Below are 20,747 nucleotides of genomic sequence, written 5' to 3' on the forward strand. Positions count from 1 at the left end.
CCTATTGAACGTTGATTCCGAACATGGAGGGAAAAACCGGAGGATTCGGAGAAATACCCACGCGACCATGAGGAGAATGTGCAAACTCCAAATATACAAACGTAACTGGTTGGGATCGAACCCACGACCTCCTGTAAATCAGGCAAGGTAGTTAACGTCTCACCTAACGTGGTACCCACTCAAGGACCAATAGGCACCCTCGCATCTTTTAGCGATGCCTATGACCGAATCTCTCAGATTTCTGGTAACTTCCTGATGATGCTGCTGGTTGTCACCACTGGGATTTCTGCACACAGCGTTGGTGTACGGTGCTTTTTCTGCAATATTTTGCTGTCTTTTCTTGTATTTTCTATTTGTACATCGTCACATAGTCACTTTAATATGCTTTCTTGTTCATGTTTTTGCTTTTTGTTTGTTGCGGTTGCAACCGATTCAAGAGCCGAATGGCTCACAGGGCTATGCCAAATAAATGAAATTGAAAAAAAAAACCTACCAGCAAAACCTCGTACCCAATAGGGGCCGCGCAGGCAAATTGCCCCCCCCCCTCCTCCCTCGTTGACCGCTGTCAAACGCCAACCGTTACCGCAAACATCTTAGTCACACTAATTGGGTGCTAGAGGAGAGAATCTTAATTTGACTTGGCAATTCCTCGCTCCTGATTGTCGTGTACTCAGTAGTCACTGTTTCGTGTGTTTTCTTTAGAGCCCGCTTTTTGTGTTTAGTTTGTTGTCTTTCTCCCACACTATACGTACTGCGCGAAAGAAGTTCAACGTACATACGTGCAGGTTCAACGTGCAAACTGTATGTAATGTTTAATGTGCGAGCTTCGGCCACGCCGCTACTCACTGTGGCTGTCTTCGGGTGCTGAATTAGGTCATCCCCTATTTAAGGCGTTGACAAAAACGAATAATCATTAATTAAGACGGTAGCCACGTGTGTTCAGAATTAATATATGTAATATCAGAGCGTGGCCGTGACGAATGGTGCCGCCGTCACCGCGCGCGAGGTCACGGCGACTCTGGCTGCACTTCGCTGTGCGTGCGTGTGGGTTGTGTTTTACAGTATCTCTGAGAGTACCCGGCATGGATGAGTTAGCACAGCTGGATGGCAACCGGCTGAGTTAGCACGGCTACGTTGACACGGCTGGGTGGCACCCGGCGAAGTTGACACTGCAACGTTGGCACGGCTGGGTGGCACCCGGCGAAGTTGACACGGCAACGTTGGCACGGCTGGGTGGCACCCGGCGAAGTTGACACGGCTACATTGACACGGCTGGGTGGCACCCGGCGAAGTTGACACGGCAACGTTGGCACGGCTGGGTGGCACCCGGCGAAGTTGGCACGGCTACATTGACACGGCTGGGTGGCACCCAGCAAATTTGGCACGGCTGCGTTGGCACGGCTGGGTGGCATCCGGATGATTTAGCACGACCACGTTGGCACGGCTGGGTGGCATCCGGATGATTTAGCACGACCACGTTGGCACGGCTGGGTGGCACCCGGCTGATTTAGCACGACCTCGTTGGCACGGCTGGGTGGCACTCACCTGAGGTTGGCACGTATGGGCGGCAATAACGCGGCCGTGTGCGCCGGCGTGATGAGCAGCGGATACAGCAGCTGCGATGACGACTCCGAGCTCGATTTGTTCTTCACGGCCAAATCGACTCTGCCACTGCCCCGCCAGCGACACGACTCTGCCGGCTTGCGTCCGGTAAGTCGTGCGTCATTTTCTATGTGACCTCGGTATGTGTGTGTGTGTGCGCAATGTTGTTGTTTTTTACGTGGCCTCAAGGTGCACATAGCCTGGCACAAGCGTCGTGGTGACATCACCGCCACTTAGTGGTGAATGGCGGTTGTTGTTGTTGTTGCGCAATGTTGTATATCTCGATTGTCTGTGGGCAGGCTCAGGGCAGTCCGTAGGTTCCGGGAGGCTGCGGGCAGACTGTCACGCGTGGTGGGAGCGGGGGGCCCTCTCAGTCATGAGTGACATGAATAAGATAATATTTAGATTCATATTCTTGGTTCTTTCGGTAAAGTCACGTAGAAGGGAAATAATAAAATAATACAAATAAAACATAATAAAATACAATTCTCACAACGTTTGGGCCACAACGCAAGCAGCCGTCCTTGAGGCCGAAACGTCGTGAGAATTTCTCTTATTATGTTTTATTTTATTATTTCCCTTCTACGTGACTTTACCGAAATAACCAAGAATATGAATCCATGCAGCCACGAAAGCTTTAAATCGAAATATTTAGATTGTTCTGCTGCTGTCAATTTCCGCGTGATGATAAGACCACTTCGCTGAGCCATTTGTGGCCAGGTCACTTCTGAATGAGAACCAAATAGTTTAGTGGGGTTTGCCATGGGTTTAAGCGATTTGTTTAACTTTCCTGTATCTTGCAGTCCTATTGTGTTTTTGTATTGTTTGTCGTAAAGTTCTGTCCCACACCTCCTGGACGTCCTGTAAAAAAAAGAGCTTTGAAGCTCATCGGATTTCCTCCCATACAAATAATTATTCTGATTCTGACAAACGCACAGGCGTGTTTTGTGTGTGTGGGGGGGGGGGGGCTCTTTTGTGCGATGCCCCGGGGCAACAGCCTCCCCACCCCCCCTCTCTGAACAGCCCTGGGCAGGTTATACGGGTCGCGGGTTAACCATTCTTTGGCGAAAAAATAAATGAAACATCTTTCCGTGCATTTTGGTTTAATTGCTGGCTGCTCCTCACTCGTCGAGGGTCACTGACTCGATGCGCACGTGGCACGCCAACTGTGCATCGGTAAACAATACACGTGTTGCTGTAGCTAGATGAAGCTACAGCTTCATATATAGATGGGGTTTGCTTCATACGTGGTTATGATTTTTCTGTGGCCTCCGCCTCGCCCCTCAGACCGATTATTCGGGATAATCAAGATTTGACTGAGTGTGTGTGTCTGTGGAACGGTGGGGGGGGGGGGGTGTGGAAGCTCGCTGTGCACTGAACCGGTCCTGGAGCCTCCCCTAGGTCGACTCAGCCGCAAACGAGAACCTGATACAGTGTCTAAACATCGCCACTACGGAGACAAAGGCGGCCGGGCGTGGTGTTGACCACCAACTCCCACGTGTGCTGTGCTGGCCTTCATAGGTGCCCGCCAACCGTGCTAATCGTAGTCGCTGGGAATCTGTCTTTTAACACTTCGAGTGAGCGGGTACGTATGCAAGGCAGCCCGGCTTTAGCCTCTCTCGATTGCTTTTCCCCGCTCAGCTCGATTTAATTGGGGCGTCCCTATCATCCGCGTCAGCTGCCAATCGCAAGCCCTTGCTACCTACCATCACCGGTAGACGCCGACGACGACGCTACCGCGGCGTCGGCCCGCAGGCGCCTCGCGCGCTCTCTCGGGAACCGGCCCAAAGCCACCTTGGGGCACCGTCGGCGAAGTTGCCTTTCCTGTTCGTCAGCTCTGACAGATTGGGAAACACCGGGTCTGATTGGCTGTACAGCAAAGTTCTCGCTTGACATGCGTGGTGGTGGTCACGCCGTAGCGCGTTTTTGCTGTAACGCGGTTCTTCCATTCGGGAACACTTTTCGCACAACGCAGAACACGCCGCTATAACGCAAAACACACCGCTATAACGCTGAACAAGCACGGCTATAGCGCGGGCCCCACACTGTTGTATAGCTGAACTCACACGGTTTTAATGCGGAACGCGTGCCGGTATAACACGGGATACGCGCCATTATATAGATTTTTCCAAGCGGTCGACGATGAACTACTTTCTTGAGATGCACGGGCACACAGCTGAACGTTACGATCTAGAGTGATACAGTAACGCGGTGGTGTACCCTCAGTTATTTATTTTACCTTCACATTATTTACGGGCAAATTTTTTCGCTTAACGCGGCACATTTCAGGAACGCATCTAACCGCGTGAAGCAAGGACTTGCCGTGTATTCATTTGAATGTTCTGACTTTTACGTGATTGCGGAAGAAAAGGCCCACGGAATGGGCATGTGGGATTTCCAGCACTGGCTCCGGGACTGTAAACTAATAATACAAATTTTTACTTGTGTAGTGACAGAACGGTCACTACTGTGTTGGCCCGTACGAGGGCTGGGGGCCCCAAGGGGGTGCCTGGGGGGTCACGTGCTGGAGGGATCCGGACCTTCCCAGAGGTGGGGGAAGTGAGGCGTGGCCTGGGAAGTGAGGCGTGGCCTGGGAAGGGAGGCGTGGCCTGGGCGGAGCCGGCCACGCCAGAGAGACGAGATATAAGGGTGGTGTGAAGGCAGAGCAGGGCGGTTCCTGAGAAGAATGAAGACACCTCGTGAAGATGCCAGAAGAGAAGACCTACAGTGAGCGGACTGCCAGCAGCCACCTGGCTGGGTCACGCTGGAGCGGATAAAATACAATTGTGTGTTAGCTAGTGTAGGTCGGTGGTCACCACCCTATGTGTAGAGTAAGAGTAACTGTTGAGTAAACGTTGTGTTAATTAATAAATGAGTGTTGCTTCCCAAGAAGTGTGTGCGCCTAAATTGAACCCATTACATTTGGTGTCAGAAGTTGTGGAAAAATAAATATTGCTAGGTGTTATCCTAGGGAAGTAAAATGGGCACACGAAAAACAAATATAAAACTCATCTGGACGTCTTCGTACGACGGGGATGGTGTGACGACCATCCTTCGGACAGCCCCGGGGATGGCAGCCCCGGTGACAGAGAGAGATGGCGCTGCACGCGGAGCGGCGGGACTTGCATCGCACTGCTGCTTCGCCGCCATCGGGAACGGAGCGACGGAGCCGCGGCGAGAGGACACCATCGTCGCTGCGGTGGCTGGCGGGGGAGGCCCGGGCATGCGGGCCACGCGGTGGGCCCGCCATTTCGGCGGCTGGTCGGGGCACGGTTCCCGCCAAAACGCCGTTCCCGCCATTTCGGCGGCTGGTCGGGGCGCTGTTCCCGCCAAAACGTCGTTCCCGCCATTTCGGCGGCTGGTCGGGGCGCTGTTCCCGCCAAAACGCCGTTCCCGCCATTTCGGCGGCTGGTCGGGGCGCTGTTCCCGCCAAAACACCGCTCCTGCTGCCGAAATGCTGCTCCCGCCGACATCAACGCCTGCAGAGGGGGAGTTCCAGCCTTCTGCTCGAGCGTGAGAGGTGGATGGGTTCGCAAGAGCAGGCCGTGTTCACCATCAAAGATTCTTCAGGCCGTTCCAGTGCTCCACCTTGCCGCCCTCCGCTATTCACAGTTTGCCAGGCGAGTTGTGACTTGACAAGCACCCGGCCCCAATAAAAATAATAATAATAACTTCACCCATCTTACGTGTGCCGGGTTGCGATCGCGGGTGGTTTTTTTTTTTACTCGCTGGGTTGCGGAACGTGTTCGTCCGGTTGTGTGCGTGAGAAATTGACGCGGCGACCAGTGTTTGTTGTTAATTACGGCGTCGAGATCGGTATCTTCTGGGGGTAGTTAATGATTAATTCGTTGTTGGTGTCCCGAGCTCCGTTGATATCCTGTATGTTGCCGTGTTAATGACTCGTGTTGTTACATCGTTGTGTTGCGAAATCGCCATTGTTATTGTGTATACTGTATGGAGTTTCGCTCGTGATTGTCACTTGCAACTGTCAGAAACTTTGATCGTCATTGTTAACAGTGTATGGAATGTTGGGTACTTGCTTGTGATTATTTACTATGTACGGATTGTCTGGAGTATTGATTGTGTGTGTTGCCATGTGGGGACTGGATGGTGCATTGTGCCAAATGATTGACTGTACGAACTTCGTATACTGCATATACTGTATTAATCAATTCGGCGATTCTTGGGGTTTGTGTACAGTTTTTTTTTCTCTCAAAATTCGAATGCCCTGAGTCCCATGGTTAATGTTGAAGGGGATTTTGAAGTGACAGGTTCGGTTTGTTTCAAACTCACTGGTTGGTTCCTGTCCGTTGTTGCACAGATGATGTCTTTTGTGCGGGAATGCTCCTTGTGTTCTACATGGATCGGGGGTGCGTTTCCGTTAATTGCCGTCAAATTGCATTGCTCTCTCCACTCGGTTGGTACAGCTGCATTGCTGCAATGCGAGTCTCGGAGATGATGTGTACGGATACGGGATGTGAGGTGTATTGTTGTGACCATTGAATATTCGGGATCGTCAAAAAAAAAAAAATTGTGCGTACCTGTTCGGCATTGGATTAGTTCTGTGGGGGATCATAATTCAAATTGTATGTGTTGTGATGGTGTTAAATTGCGATGGTGACATGCTGCCAGGGATTTGGAATTGTGCTGCTGGCTGTCACTATCTTGGGGCGCAGGTCCTGACCAGGATGGCCCAGTGAGTGTTGCGTGTCTAACATGAACGTTGTGGTCCCGTCATGCTATGGCTGACGGCTTGACCTGACAGCCCGGAGATTGAAACACTCCGTGGTATGTCTAGCCTAGTGGGCTGTGCGCTCACATGGCTCGGAGAGTGTGGTCCCGTCATGCTATGGCTGACGGCTTGACCTGACAGCCCGGAGCTTGAAACACTCCGTGGTATGTCTAGCCTAGTGGGCTGTGCGCTCACATGGCTCGGAGAGTGTGGTCCCGTCATGCTATGGCTGACGGCTTGACCTGACAGCCCGGAGCTTGAAACACTCCGTGGTATGTCTAGCCTAGTGGGCTGTGCGCTCACATGGCTCGGAGAGTGTGGTCCCGTCATGCTGTTCCTGACGGCTTGACCTGACAGCCCGGAGATTGAAACACTCCGTGGCATGTCTAGCCTAGTGGGCTGTGCACTCACATGGCTCGGAGAGTGTGGTCCCGTCATGCAATGGCTGACGGCTTGACCTGACAGCCCGGAGAGCGAAACACTCCGTGGTATGTCTAGCCTAGTGGGCTGTGTGCTCACATGGCTCGGAGTGTGTGGTCCCGTCATGCAATGGCTGACGGCTTGACCTGACAGCCCGGAGAGCGAGACACTCTGTGGCTTGTCTAGCCTTGTGGGCTGTGCGCTCACATGGCTCAGGGAGGGTGGTCCCGTCATGCTATGGCTGACAGCTTGACCTGACGGCTCGGAGGTTGAGACCCTCTGAGGCGCGTTGAAACAGTGGGCTGGAGATTCGTAAGGTTCGGGTGGAGTTGGCCTGTTACGTTGAGACTGTTTCCCTCAGTTGTTAGGGTGCATGTTGTGCAGTGAGTGAACGATGGGTCGTCTCAGCTCGGTCGGTACAGCTATATGCTGCGATGCGAGTCTGGGAGAGAGACTGGGTCATCTCAGCTCGGTCGGTACAGCTATATGCTGCGATGCGAGTCTTGGAGAGAGACTGGGTTAAAATCCCACCGATATGGCCGACGTGTGCTACTGGTTGTGACGCCGCGTCGGAAAGGCGGTGGGGGGGTAACATGGAAATCCCCCCCCCCGATATGGCCGACGCGTGCTACTGGTTGTGACGCCACGTCGGAAAGGCGGTGGGGTGGTAACATGGAAATTCCCCCCCCGATATGGCCGACGCGTGCTACTGGTTGTGACGCCACGTCGGAAAGGCGGGGGGGTGCTAACGGGTGACTGTCATTGCATGCGTGATTCTAACGGTGGGGGGGCTGTGCTGTAGCGTAAGTGGGTTAGCCAGTTTTCATGTATATTTGTTGTTAATTCCCCGTTTTCTATGCGGTTCCCTTTTACCCTCGTCGATTCTGTATATATTACGTGATTGTATTTCTTATCGGTCGCCGGTCATTTATTGATGTTGCTGGTTCGGAGGCACACCTTTTCGATGTTCACAGTTGTGTTACAGCCGGGGACGGCTGTGTGTTTATACAGGAGGGGGTGATGTAGTGACAGAACGGTCACTACTGTGTTGGCCCGTACGAGGGCTGGGGGCCCCAAGGGGGTGCCTGGGGGGTCACGTGCTGGAGGGATCCGGACCTTCCCAGAGGTGGGGGAAGTGAGGCGTGGCCTGGGAAGTGAGGCGTGGCCTGGGAAGGGAGGCGTGGCCTGGGCGGAGCCGGCCACGCCAGAGAGACGAGATATAAGGGTGGTGTGAAGGCAGAGCAGGGCGGTTCCTGAGAAGAATGAAGACACCTCGTGAAGATGCCAGAAGAGAAGACCTACAGTGAGCGGACTGCCAGCAGCCACCTGGCTGGGTCACGCTGGAGCGGATAAAATACAATTGTGTGTTAGCTAGTGTAGGTCGGTGGTCACCACCCTATGTGTAGAGTAAGAGTAACTGTTGAGTAAACGTTGTGTTAATTAATAAATGAGTGTTGCTTCCCAAGAAGTGTGTGCGCCTAAATTGAACCCATTACACTTGTAACCCTGCGCCACGGTGTTCACTCACTCTTTGACGAGAGCGAGAGAGAGAGGACGACTCAAGAGGGGCGCGAGAAGGAACCACCGCCAATCGAGAAGGCGATGGACTGTCGCAAATCATCCCAACCCCCTCCTCCCCAAGCTCTGTAGTCCTCTACATATTAACCCTTTCCCTTTCCGAGACGTTTGCAAGTCGCAGGGTGGGGTGTCCTGTTCACCGCTGAATCTCGGAACGCGCAAGAGTTTCAGCGTTAATTTTATTTAGAGAGGCATAGTAGCGCCGCTGGTTTTAAAGACATCGTTAGTCACCACAGAGAACCGTAGCAACACGACGGCACTCTACGATATCTGCTGCCAAACTGTGTCACATGTCCTCCCGCATGGCCTTGTGGGAGCCCTCGGTATGGCTTCTCACCTGAAGACGTACCTGTAAAGTTATTGTTTTTTTTCTTTTCCGATTCCGTTTCGATGATGAACGGTACCCGTACGTCATCAGAACGGAATAGTACGTCATCAGAATTGGAAGTAAAACTGATGTAATACATGCACGTCATCGGAATGGGAAAGGATTAAGGTGTTATTGACCAATTAATGATTGTTTACCGGTGGTGCAGTGGTTATCACAATGCCCTCTGAACCTGCTGACCCGAGTTCGATTTCCAACCATGGCTTAAAGTGGTGGCGAACGGTATCTGGACTTCTAGCGAGCGCCCTGCCGTTCATCAAACCCGCATTGCCCGACACGCAATGGGGAGGCTCTCATCCAGCAGTGGATCGACAAAGAGCCGTATGGCGTTTGTGTTATCGGTTCTGTATTAATTCCCAGATAAGTACGTTTTTGTTACCGCGATCGGTCCGCTAACGCGAGTTCATTTAAGGAACACGACGGCGCGTTCATTATCGCAGCCCCTGCCACATTTGGCCGCACGACAAATTGCCGTGGTTACAACGACACGTGGCAGCATTGAGCACGCCTGTTAGTGGGGGGTAATAATGGTCGCCCACCCACCCTCTCACCCCTTCTGCATCACCCCAGTTCACCAAAACCTTCACGCGCCGCGGAGAGTAGCACTCATCACCCGGCACAGTGTAGCCACGCTAAGTGGAAAACAAGCTCCCCGGTGTACGACGACGGATTTTTGGATGCTGCGTCGGCATTGGTTGCGCGAGTATAATTAGCAACTTGACACGTGTTGCCGATGACACTGCCTTGGAAAAAACGAACAACGTATCATGGCCGATGCGATGCATGTCAACTCGCAAACCCCATCATGCCGCGGCACTTCAGTTGGCGGTTGCTACCCGGAGCGGATTACGACCGGTGCCGGGCCCCCTTCCCCCTGTCATGGTCGCCATGGCAACCACGGATCGGATAAATCGCCCACGACGCCAGATCGGCAGTGCAAGTGCAGCCTTTGCTGCTGATGTGCTGCCATAGGAGGTCACGTGACTGGCGAGACAGTCAGTTTGCCGACTCTGCGTAATGGTTGATTACGGCCAATGGTTGGATCTTGCAGTACCCGGCACGTGTCGTGATGTGTTCAGCAAGATCCGACCATGTCCGTCCAGTGTTCGCCCGGCTGCATTGGCTTTTGATTGCCGAACGAACACACTATGAGCTCGAACTCATTACACACTAAGCGCTTGTCACAAATGAGCCACAATGCCTTGTTGATCTCTTCAAGCAGCATAAATCATCACGCGAACTTTGGTCATCCTCGCAGCAGCGGCTTTTGGCTTACCATCGAACAACGACAGTCACCGCATCGCATGGCGCTTTCAGATGCGCTTCTGCGGCCTCCTGGAACGCTCTTCCTTCCGATATTAGAACGCCACTGGAGCTATGTACTTTTATAATCAAAACTGAAAACTCATTTCTTATGAACTGCTTTTTGTGTTTAGTTTGTTGTCCTTTTCCTGCACCTCCGATTAGTATGGTTGGCTATGTACGGTGTGAAAGAAGTTCAGCAGTGTCGGGCAATGGTCCTTCTAGATAGAAAGGTAAGAGAGAATGAGAGTGATTGAGAAGGAAGGATAGCTTCAGCCTGATCGATCCCCCGTGAAAAACAGTGTCAGTTTCTTTCATTTCACTCTGCGTTCACATTTCCTGTAACTGAACGCGGGGGTGGGACGGCCGGCGGAAGCTACTCACTGTTTAAGCAGATCCCCCTGTTTGCCCAATGACTTTCCTTCAATGCTTCCTCCTAACAATGAAGAAGTGCCGCTGAGCGAAACGTTACCCGTTGCACATTTGTTCCCTTGCTAGGGCCGCAGTGTTTTTGACGAGCGTCTCTTATAGACTCTGATGGGTTTGTTTTGGTGCAGTCGTCGTTGACCGGGCGGTTTTGTGACTCAGTGATGAGGCCTTCCTTGGGGGCACCACGGTGTCGAGATGTTAACTACCTCACCTAGTATACAGGAGGTCCTGGGTTCGATCCCGACCCTGACGCCTTTATATTCGGAGTTTGCATGTTTCTCTCTCTTTATGTGGTCACGTGGATTTTTCTCCGGGTCTTCCGGTTTTTCCCTCCACATTTAGAATTAACGTGCGTTTAAATTATTTGGCTGCCATAAATTTCCACGTGATAAGCCACTTTGTTGAGCTATCAGTTGTGGGCAGCTCACTTCTAAAAAAATAAATGAATAGTTCAGTGGGCCTTACCTGGTAAAATAAAACAAATTTTCTTTAGTGTGATTTCTTTCTTTTATCCTCCACCTCTTTCTTTTTTTGTTTTGCTTGCCCAGGGTTCATCATCAGAAGAGGACCCACTGCGCCCTCTCACCCCCGAGGAACTGTGGCAGAGGATTGCGTGGTACAACGAGCAGGTGGACAACGGCCTCAACATCACCCTGGTGGGCGACGTCGGCACACGCGGAGGCATGAGGCCACGACGAACAGTCCCTCCCGATGTCAGGGGTCGGAAACTCTTTGGCTGCCCCCTTGTGGCTCTTTGACTGCCCCCTTGTGGCTCTTGAGCCACACGTGACTCTTTGGATGCCCTTTTGCGGGCAGCCATTTTTTTTAAACACTGAATTAACTTCATTTGCTTCTTTACACTCTATAATGCAGTTTATTCAATCACCTAATTTGTTTAAATGTGTTTGTCATCTGCTGTACAGCTGCTATGTTTGTGTACAAGCGTGTGATGCGACTCTCAAAATATTTTGCTCTTCTTCTTTGAAAGGTTGCCTACCACTGCCCGATGCTAACGTGTAACCCTGTAAGAAAATGACGTTTAAAAAAAACGAATCTGTAAATGCAAGACAGGAAAGAAAAGCAAGATAGCATACGAAGTAGGTGGTTTAAAAAAATAGAGAGACAATGAAATGGAGGCATGGAGTCATCGAATCTCAGATTATGAATTGTTACTGGGGCGGCGAAGACAGGGAGAGGGGGCAGATGATCCATTATTGCCCCCCCCCCCCCCCAATTCAGAACGGTCGTGCTCAGTGTTGCCACGTGTCGCGGTAATCACGGCGATTTGTTCTGCAGCAAAATCTGGCAAAGATTGCGATGATTAGCAGCGCTTCGTGCACCGTAAGTGAACCCTCGTTTGACGACCAGTCATGGGAATGGAAAAGTACTTGGCAGAGAAGTCCATTCCGTTCTTCGTATGGCAATGCAGTCTGTTCAAGAGCTGAATCGCAACGTCCAAGTCTGCAGCTGGCCACGATGAAAGGGTTTCAGGAAACAGAGAGAGAGAGAGTTCGTGTCGTTTTGCTGTTCCTTCTCTTCTGCTGAAGGAGCGCAGACCACAATGTGGCTTGTCTTTAATTTATCTATGTATCTCTATGTGTCTTTATGTATCTCTGTGTGTTTCCATGTATCGTTATATATCTCTGGGGGTTTACAATATGGTCCATAGTTTGGGTTACATGGCCACAATAGCACTGCTGTGGCTTGTTTAAAATGTTACGTTTACGAGGATGTGGAGGATGGAAGACGGTAGCCTCCTCGCCATGGCTTATCTGTAATGAGTTTTCACGTCATCTTGAATACCGTCGTCAAATAGGCCAAACAGACTTGATTAATTTTAATCCAGATATTAATCATTGGGAGTTAATCCCATTCCGATGACATGCATGTACATAATTAGTTTTTCTTCCAATTCCATTCCAATGGTGTACGTGTACTATATCAGAACGGAAGACGTACCAAGGCTCCCAAAAGGCCATGCGGGAGGGCGTGTGGCACAGTTTTACGCCAGCTATCATAGAGTGCGGTCACTACAATTCTCTGCGGTGAGTGTGATGTCTTTAAAAACAGCGGCACTACGTCTCTAAAATTTCCGCTCAACTGCTTGTGCGTTCCGAGATTCAGTGGTGGACGGGACACCCCACCCTGCTGAAATTTGTAGACATCTCGGAATGGAAAAGGGTTAATATGGCACCAATAACAATATTGCATGGCTCTTTTGTCAATCCACTGCTGGATGAGGGCCTCACCACACTGCGCGGGTTATTTGAGTATGGGCAGTGTTAGGTGGTGGAGAGGGGGTGAGGCCTAGGACCAGGACCGGTAATAGGCTATGAGGGCCCGAAGGCTAATAGGAGAGATTGGCCTAAGTATGTATTCATATTGTAAAAACAATTATAAAGTTTTTTACGCCATTGGAACCTCATTTGCCAGTAAAAAATATGATAATTGTTTTTTTTTACCCTTCTATCTGGCAACAAAACTGACACTTTTGTTACAAGGAGTCATGTTTGCGTAGACCACAATACCTGCAGTCATAATGCAAACAAAAAACATAACTCTGATAATGTGCACTGTCCTTGAAGTTGATTGGTCCACACCCGAAACAGCTTTCCTTAGAGCCTAGTCTCACATGGGTTGGACCAGATGACGCCAAAAGGCGCACAACTCAAAGACAATGCACCATCAGAGTATGAGAGCTCGGGGTAAGCATTTATGCCATTGGAACCTCATTTGCCAGATAGAAGGGTATCATGGTAATGAAATAATGCAGGTGTTAACACTTGCACTCGCTGCTTCACCCGAACTATGAACGCGTTGTCGTTTGCATCGTCCTTGTGCTGTTCGCCTTTTGGCGACATTTGCTCTCAGGCAACAATAAGACAAGGCCATGCAGGAGGCTGTCTCTGGTGTAGACCAATCTGTTTTAAGGACAGTGCATACGTTATAGAAGCATATTTACGTGCACGTGTTGTTTTTTGTACTCCCCCCGCACCTCCGATTAGCGTGGTTGGTTACGTACGGTGCGAAAGAAGTTCAACACATACATCACATCAACATACTTTTCACATAGGTGTGTCTATTTGGTGTGTGAACATCTTGACGACACCTGCGTTATTACCAAAACAAGGGTGGTATAAAGCCCGTCATTCTTCTTTTTCCCGCCATCACAAAATGCTGTCGATTGAGAGCCGTGTGCGGCTGTGACCGTGTTGGTGTCGTGTGCAGCACGCGAGCGGCCGTTACACCGGCTTCATCCGCGTCGAGCTCAAGCTGTGCCGCCCGGTGTCCATCCGCGGTGGGCCCCCCTCCTCCAACTTCTCTCCTCCGGCCCATCCCTCGTCGCCCCGTACCCCGTCGCCTCCGCCGACCCAACTGCCGCCCTCCCCGGGTTGTGACGCCGCAGCCACCGCAGCCACCGCCGATGACGCCGACGACGTCTTCGCCACGGCCACGAGCTGGACACCCTGCTGCTACCTGCCCAAGGGCAGCAGCAAGCAGCTGCACGTGGGCAGCCTGACGACGGCGCGCGAGGTCGTGCGGGCGCTGCTGCGTCGCTTCGCTGTGCTGGACGACGCGCGAAAGTTCGCGCTGTTCGCTCGCACCCAGGCCGGCGGGCAAGGTGAGACGGCGCCGGCCCACGGAGCGTTGGGGGTGGGACCTACTTGCTGTGCTGCTGCTGCTGCTACCGCAAAGGCACCCGTACCGCCTGACTGTGCGTGGATTCTGTCTCGCATGGGGAGCGGTGAGCGCGGTGGTTAGCGCAACACTGTGCTACGAACCTGGCGTCCCCAGTCGCTTCATCCCTTTTACCCGAACACAGCTTTCTGAAATATTTGTAAAGCATCTTGAGACATGAGGGATGTGCATTGAATATCTCGTATCAGTAAACCCATGTTTGCGGGTTTTATAATTGCGGTTTTGCATATTCTCGACACATTTATTGTAGTGCGGTTTCAAATTCACGGGGTTGTGTTTTAAATATATTGACTACCCGACAAGCAGTACTGCACGTACTGTAGTGAGGCATGTATGTTGAACTTTTTTCGCGACATACGTAGCCAAACCGCACTGATCGTAAGGAAGAGCGTTCCAGACGGCCGCGGAAGCACATCTGAAAGCGCGCAATGAGGTTTATCTTCCTAATAGAGTTCATGAGGAAAATAGGTTTAGGGAGCATAAAAATATATTAGTTTAAACATGGACATCTAAACTGTATATACAAGAGTTGATCAAAAAGTACTGGGACTAGTTTTATTTAGACAAACCTAAAGGATGACAGACCTAATCAAAATGCATCTCCTTCAAACGTAGTCTCCTCCTCAAATATTAACGTTTGTGGATTTCATATCTGCGGTGTTCTGGAACGTATGTCACCCGCGAATAGCAAGGACTTTGCCATGTTCGCTCTCGGCCGTGCGCTTTTGTTGCCTTTTTCAGTTCGCTTGAGGAAGCTGCCCGACGGGGAGAAGCCTCTGTACCTGCAGCTCCTGGCGGGGCCTGACTCCACGACCCTGAGCTTCCTGCTGAAGGAGAACGAGAGCGGCGACGTCCTGGTACACGTAACCCATCGGCTCGGTTTGACGCTGACGCGGGCTGGGGGGGGGGGGGGGGAGTCGAGCGTCGCGCACGGCGCGCGGAATATCGGATAAAAACCGCTCTCGCAACGTGCTCGCGTTCATCCTCGCAAGTTACATTCGCGTGACAGTAACGTTTTGTACGTACTGTATGTACGTTGAGCTTCTTTCGCACCGTGCGTAGCCCACCGTAGCCGCACAGCTTCGAAGAACTTTTATGCACGGCAGTCACCCATCCCAGTGCAATCCAGGCTTTGGCCTGCTTAGCTTCCCAAGTTCTGTATGTGTGTACGTTGAACTTCTTTCGCGCCGTACATAGCCATCCGTGTGAATCGGAGGTGCGGGGGGGGGGGGAAGGACAACAAACTAAAAGCAAAAATAAATTCTAAAGAAATGAGTTTTCAATCTCGATTTCAAAGTGCATAGTTCCAGTAGTTTCCTAATATCGGAAGGAAGAGCATTCCAGACGGCCGCAAAAGGATATCGGAAAGCGCGAGATGATGCGGTTACCGTCTTGCTTAACACATTCCTACAGAGGGAGCTGGTAGGAACGTTGAGTTGCTCGGTCAATGGCCAGGGTCAACGGCGGCGTGGTGTATTCCGCAAATATGGACGACTGTGAGGGCGGGCACAAGCCGGCGTGAGTAGGTTAAACGTTGAGTTTTATAAGGGCACCATGGGGTGATCAGCCCCTCCCCACCCGGCCCCACCCCTCCCACCCCCTGCCCAGCCCCACCCTCCCCACCCAGCCCCTCCCAACCCAGCCCCTCCCGACCCTCCTTCCAGTAAATGGCCAGCCAAAAGCCACCAGTGCTGCGAGGATGACCGGAGTCTATGCACTGAGATGTTGGGTCCTGCCAAGTTTTGCGTTGGCGTGCAACGTTTCCCGATTGGGTCATTTGTGGGTGATTTCTTTTTTTTATTTGTCCTAAGCTGCCAAGTGCATCTCTTAGCAATTTAAGTAATGCATGATGAGCATTACTTATTTATATATATTTGATTTGGGTGTTCTCGCCGGCTTACCCAAAGTTCTGGCTTAGTCGAGTCCAGCTTGGAGAGGTTTTACTGTACAGTAAGTGTTCAATTGACGTTTTTATCGCCACGGTGGTGAGACGTTAACTACCTCACCTGGTATACAGGAGGTTGTGGGTTCGATCCCGACCCTGACGCCTGCCGTATATTTGGAGTTTGCATGTCTCTCTCCCCGTGGTCGTGTAGATTTTTCTCCCGTTTTTCCCTGGACATTTAGAATCCACATGCATAAAGAGTATTTGGCTGCTGTAAATTTTCACTTGATAAGCCACTTAGTTGAGTTATCATTTGTGGCCAGGTCGCTTCAGAAAAAGAGCTACACAGCTCACTGGCCCTTACCTGGTAAAATAAAAATAGTAAAATAGTGTTTAACCTGACGTCGCATTTTCCGCGGACGCATCGCCACTATAAACAGAGGACTTCCTTGTCTGCAACATGATCTTGTTTGAATGATGTCCTTCAAATCCTCCTGAAAGTGGTTGCTTCTGCATTTTCTTGTGTGTGTGTGTGCGCGTTCGTGTCTTGCGTGTATGTGTTATGATTGTTACACTTGTTTACCCAGGAAAGCCTCATTGCCGAGTCTCAAGACTCGTTTTCTGGAGGTCCTGCCAAGCTTTCTCAGTCGCGGGCAATCTTGTTGCTGCTTTGTATAACTCCGATTGAGTACTTTGCAGGTACATTTACGGCATGACGATGTTTGGTCAATACCGGCATGACGATGTTTGGTCAATACCAGTTGCATTGTTTTGTTTTTTTTTAGCCACGGAAGGAAACCGGAGAGCCTGAAGGAAACCCATGCAGAACAGGAGGGAGAGAACAGACAAACTTCACAGTTGTGACCGCTGCACCACCCTGTGCGTGTGTGTGTGCAGTGGGAAGAGAGGAGGCAGCTTTGTGGTTAGCGCACTGCACTTCGCTACGAACCCGTTGGCCCGAGTTCAATTCCCGCTCGGTCAACAGCAGTGGCAAATATTCGAACCCGTCCTGGGCCTCCACCCAGGTCGACTCTAACCACCGGCACAGGGGGAGACAAAGGCGGCCGCGCGCCTGATTCTAGCCACCCACCTCCTCGCGTGCCGTGCCGGCCTCCTCAGGCTCTACTCGCTCACAGCGCTCGCCCCAACAACCCGTTAAGGCTACAGTGGTGGGTGTCGGGGCGGGGAGGGTGATCAGATCTTTGTTTTTGCAGTGGGAGGCATTTTCCGTGCCGGAGCTGAACAACTTCCTGCGCATCCTGTCGCGGGAGGAGGACGAGCACGTGCGGCTGGTGCTGCGGCGCTACACGGCGTACCGCGAGCGGCTGCTGCAGATGCTGGGCGGACGCTCGCCGGGGTGAAGCGGCCCGCACCTCTCTCAGCCACCACCCCACAACCACCGCCGCCACCACCGCCTCTCTCTTTCTCCGTCGCCGCCAGTCGCCGGCCTCGGTTTGTCCAGCTGCCCCCCCCCCCGCCATCCGTGCAGCTGGCGATGATTCACGAAGTTTTATTTCACAGAGAGGTGGCCCACCCCAAAGGACGGTTTGAGTTGTCGGGTTACTTTTTTTTTTGCGTGCGTTCTCCTTCATGCGACATGAGATGAGGAATCTGTCTCGCAGCGTCGTGTCAGAGATTGGCACCCGGAAGCGGATATATAACAGAACCCCTTCTGAGCTCCCTTTCAACGGCAACGACTTCTGCCCCACGCAGTAAGGGGCAGTACTTTCCCGCCTGTGATGCGCCGGCGGGGGCATGGCCTGGCAGGGCCCTGGTGGGGACGGAGGCCCAATTCATTCCTTACACCATGGCCCATGCCAACTGCGCTACGCTATTGGGCAGCTGGGTTGCAGGTTTACCCTAGACAAAGGCCCAAAGGACTGCCGACCGCCAGACCGTCACTAGTTAGCTTTTTAAATAGTTTATCCGTGTGCATTGTGTGAGGCCGACACTTCCGTTTACGAAGTTGCTCGGAAAAAACTACTTGGCCAAGATACGAGCAGCTTTGTTTTTGTTGGGTTGCATCTTGCGTGTTTTCGAGTAGGCACATCTGATCATTCCTCGCCAGGAGCAGCCACATGGCACGTTGGTTGGTACCGGGACCAGGCTCCTTGCATTATGCTAAGCAGGCAACAATCAATAAATTAATCAATCCCAAGATTTGTAATCTGCCACATTCATCAAAAAGCTGAGACAGAGGTGCGAATAGCATATAGAAAAATTTTACAAAGAAAAGAGCAATGGTTTTTTTAAATCCGGTCTTTAAAGCACCGACTGTCACAGCTGAGCAGACTTCAGTCGGCAGAGGCTGCTCCAGATCAAAAGAGCTGCAGACGGACAACTCCGATCTGCTGTCCAAAGCCAAGTGGATCTCACACACAGCAGGTCCTTACCAGGTTGAGCGTAGGCTTTCGTGACGTACCTATGGGCGGATGGCATCGCTCGGATAGCGTGGTTGACCAGCTGACTGCTATAAAAGCGAGCGCTGCGACCTTGAAACCGGCAGCTCCTTCAAAAGGTTTCGGGAGCTTTTGTGAGAGGTAGGGCTAGACATACGACTTCTGGAGAGGGGGGTGTTTTTGGCAGACGCTGGAGATGTTCGCTAAGGCGATGGTTTACTCCGCACAGCAGAGAGGCGTGTGGCAACTCAACTTTGTGCGATGGCATTTGCGACATCATCTGTCTCGCCGATGCGTGGTGCATGGTTCGAAGGCTAGGTGTTTGTCCAGTGTAATAGCCAGCAACTTGAGATTGCTACGTGTTTTTACGGAACTGCCCACCACGATGATGGAAATTGTCACGTTCAGAGGTCGTAACTTGTGGTGAGTTGCAAGGATCTTGTCCCTCGGACTTTAAGGAGGTCGACTTGCGGCTTGTTGAAGATCAGCCCGTGTTGTAGCGATGGTGTACGTTGAGAGAAGGTTTATTTCTATCTGAGCCAGACGTTTTCAAAGTGGATATAGAGCATTGTGTCACCGGCGGATTGATGTACGGATACACTGAGACTCTGTACGAGCCTGGCTCCTGGAGGCGCGTGAGTTGCAAAGAGAACGGGGCCGAGAACGGATCCCCGTGCGACGCCGAAGAGGGGGCGGGAGGACGATGGTGGACATGTCGTGGCCACGTTTGGTGAAGCTGGATCGGCCGGTCGGGGGTTGAGATTCCATCGAGCGGATGGCATCAGCGATTCCCCAAGTCTCTCAGCAGGCAGTGCAGGAGGACAACTTGGTGGTTCGATGGTATATCAAAAGCGCCCGAAATGCCCAGTTCGACCAGTGCTACCACCAAACCTGGAATCGAAAGTTGCCAAGAGGTCGTTTGATTATAGCCACGACACGGTCTCTAAAAACTAAACTATTTTTCAGAATCAGATTTTTTTATATATATACTGGAGGAATCCGATGAGCTATAAAGCTCTTTTTCCCAGACATTTAGAAGGGGCGGGTAAGAACGTTACAACAACAACGTACAATGCAAACGCAGGTAAGGGCCACTAAGCTACACAGCTCTTTTACAGAAGCGACCTGGCTATCACAAATGATAGCTCAACGAAGTGGCTTATCACGTGGAAATTTAAAGCAGCCAAATACTGTTGCTTCTGAATCTGTAGGGAAAAACTGGAGGATCTGGAGAAAAACTCCACGCGACCACTACGGGGAGAAAGACATACAAACTTTTAATATACAGCAGGCGTCAGGGGTCGAGATCAAACCTACGACCACCTGTATACCCCGCGAGGTAGTTAACATCTATAGGGGGAGATATAGAGAGATGCAAACTTGAAATGTACACGGGTCAGGATCGAACCTACTGTCTCCTGTATACCTGGCGAAGTAGTTAACATCTCTATGGGGAGAGAGATGCAAACTCCAAATATACAGGCGTGAGGGGTCGGGATGGAACCTACGACCTCCTGTATACCCGGCGAGGTAGTTAACATCTCGCCACCGTGGCACCCTGTCTCAGTGGAGCGGAGCGCTCTGCATGAAGACTGGACAGGGGTGAAGTTTATTGAGCCAGTTGTATGCGGTAGTAGCCACGCCAGCAAGAGCCACTCAACTAGTTTTGAGTCTGCAGAACGACTGATAATTTGCAACCCGTCAGAATTGTAGTTTCTTAAGGGATGGAGGTGACCTGGGACCTGCATCTATGTATGTTGAACTTCTTTCGCGCCGTACGTAGCCAACCGTGCTAATCTTCTTGCAACGGAACGAATGTGGCAGCAACAGACAACACCAAAGAGACAAGCGAGAGGACAAATGGGACACTTGCAGGCGATCTAGCCAAAATAATTCCTGAACCAAACCGTGATCCATTTTAACCGCGTTGCGCTGGTTAGGTGCCGAATCGTTACATTCGCAGAGTTGACAGTTGCCAAGGCAACGATTGAGTGAATTGCATCGTTGATGTCGCCATGTTAGAAGAGCTACTGTCCGCGCAGAGACACGTGGCGCCGACACGGATCGGACTTTAGGGGCCGTCCATAAATGGCGTCACGCACCTAGGGGGGGGGGGGGGGGTCAGACATTTGTGACGATGTGTGACGATGGGGGGGGGGGGGGGGGGTTTAAGAAATGTGACGTCATATCAAAATGCGCAACTTTAAATAAATATAGACAACACGTTCTACTTAATTAAATATACTTTTAAATAAATGTTGTCTCCCACAACATCAGAGTGCAGCGGCACATTAAATACGCACTACAATGACA

The 20,747-nt window shown here is 51.5% G+C and overlaps 1 pseudogene; it reads left to right on the top strand.

Moving 5' to 3' along the window:
* The window catches only part of LOC133356413 (ras association domain-containing protein 1-like), a 36,814-nt pseudogene extending 16,288 nt beyond the window's left edge, over positions 1-20,526 (top strand).
* Positions 20,527-20,747: the final 221 nt, after the last annotated feature.

The sequence above is a fragment of the Lethenteron reissneri genome, chromosome 54, assembly GCF_015708825.2.
Source record: "Lethenteron reissneri isolate LAM-NWPU_2019-01 chromosome 54, ASM1570882v1, whole genome shotgun sequence".
Taxonomy (NCBI): domain Eukaryota; kingdom Metazoa; phylum Chordata; class Hyperoartia; order Petromyzontiformes; family Petromyzontidae; genus Lethenteron; species Lethenteron reissneri.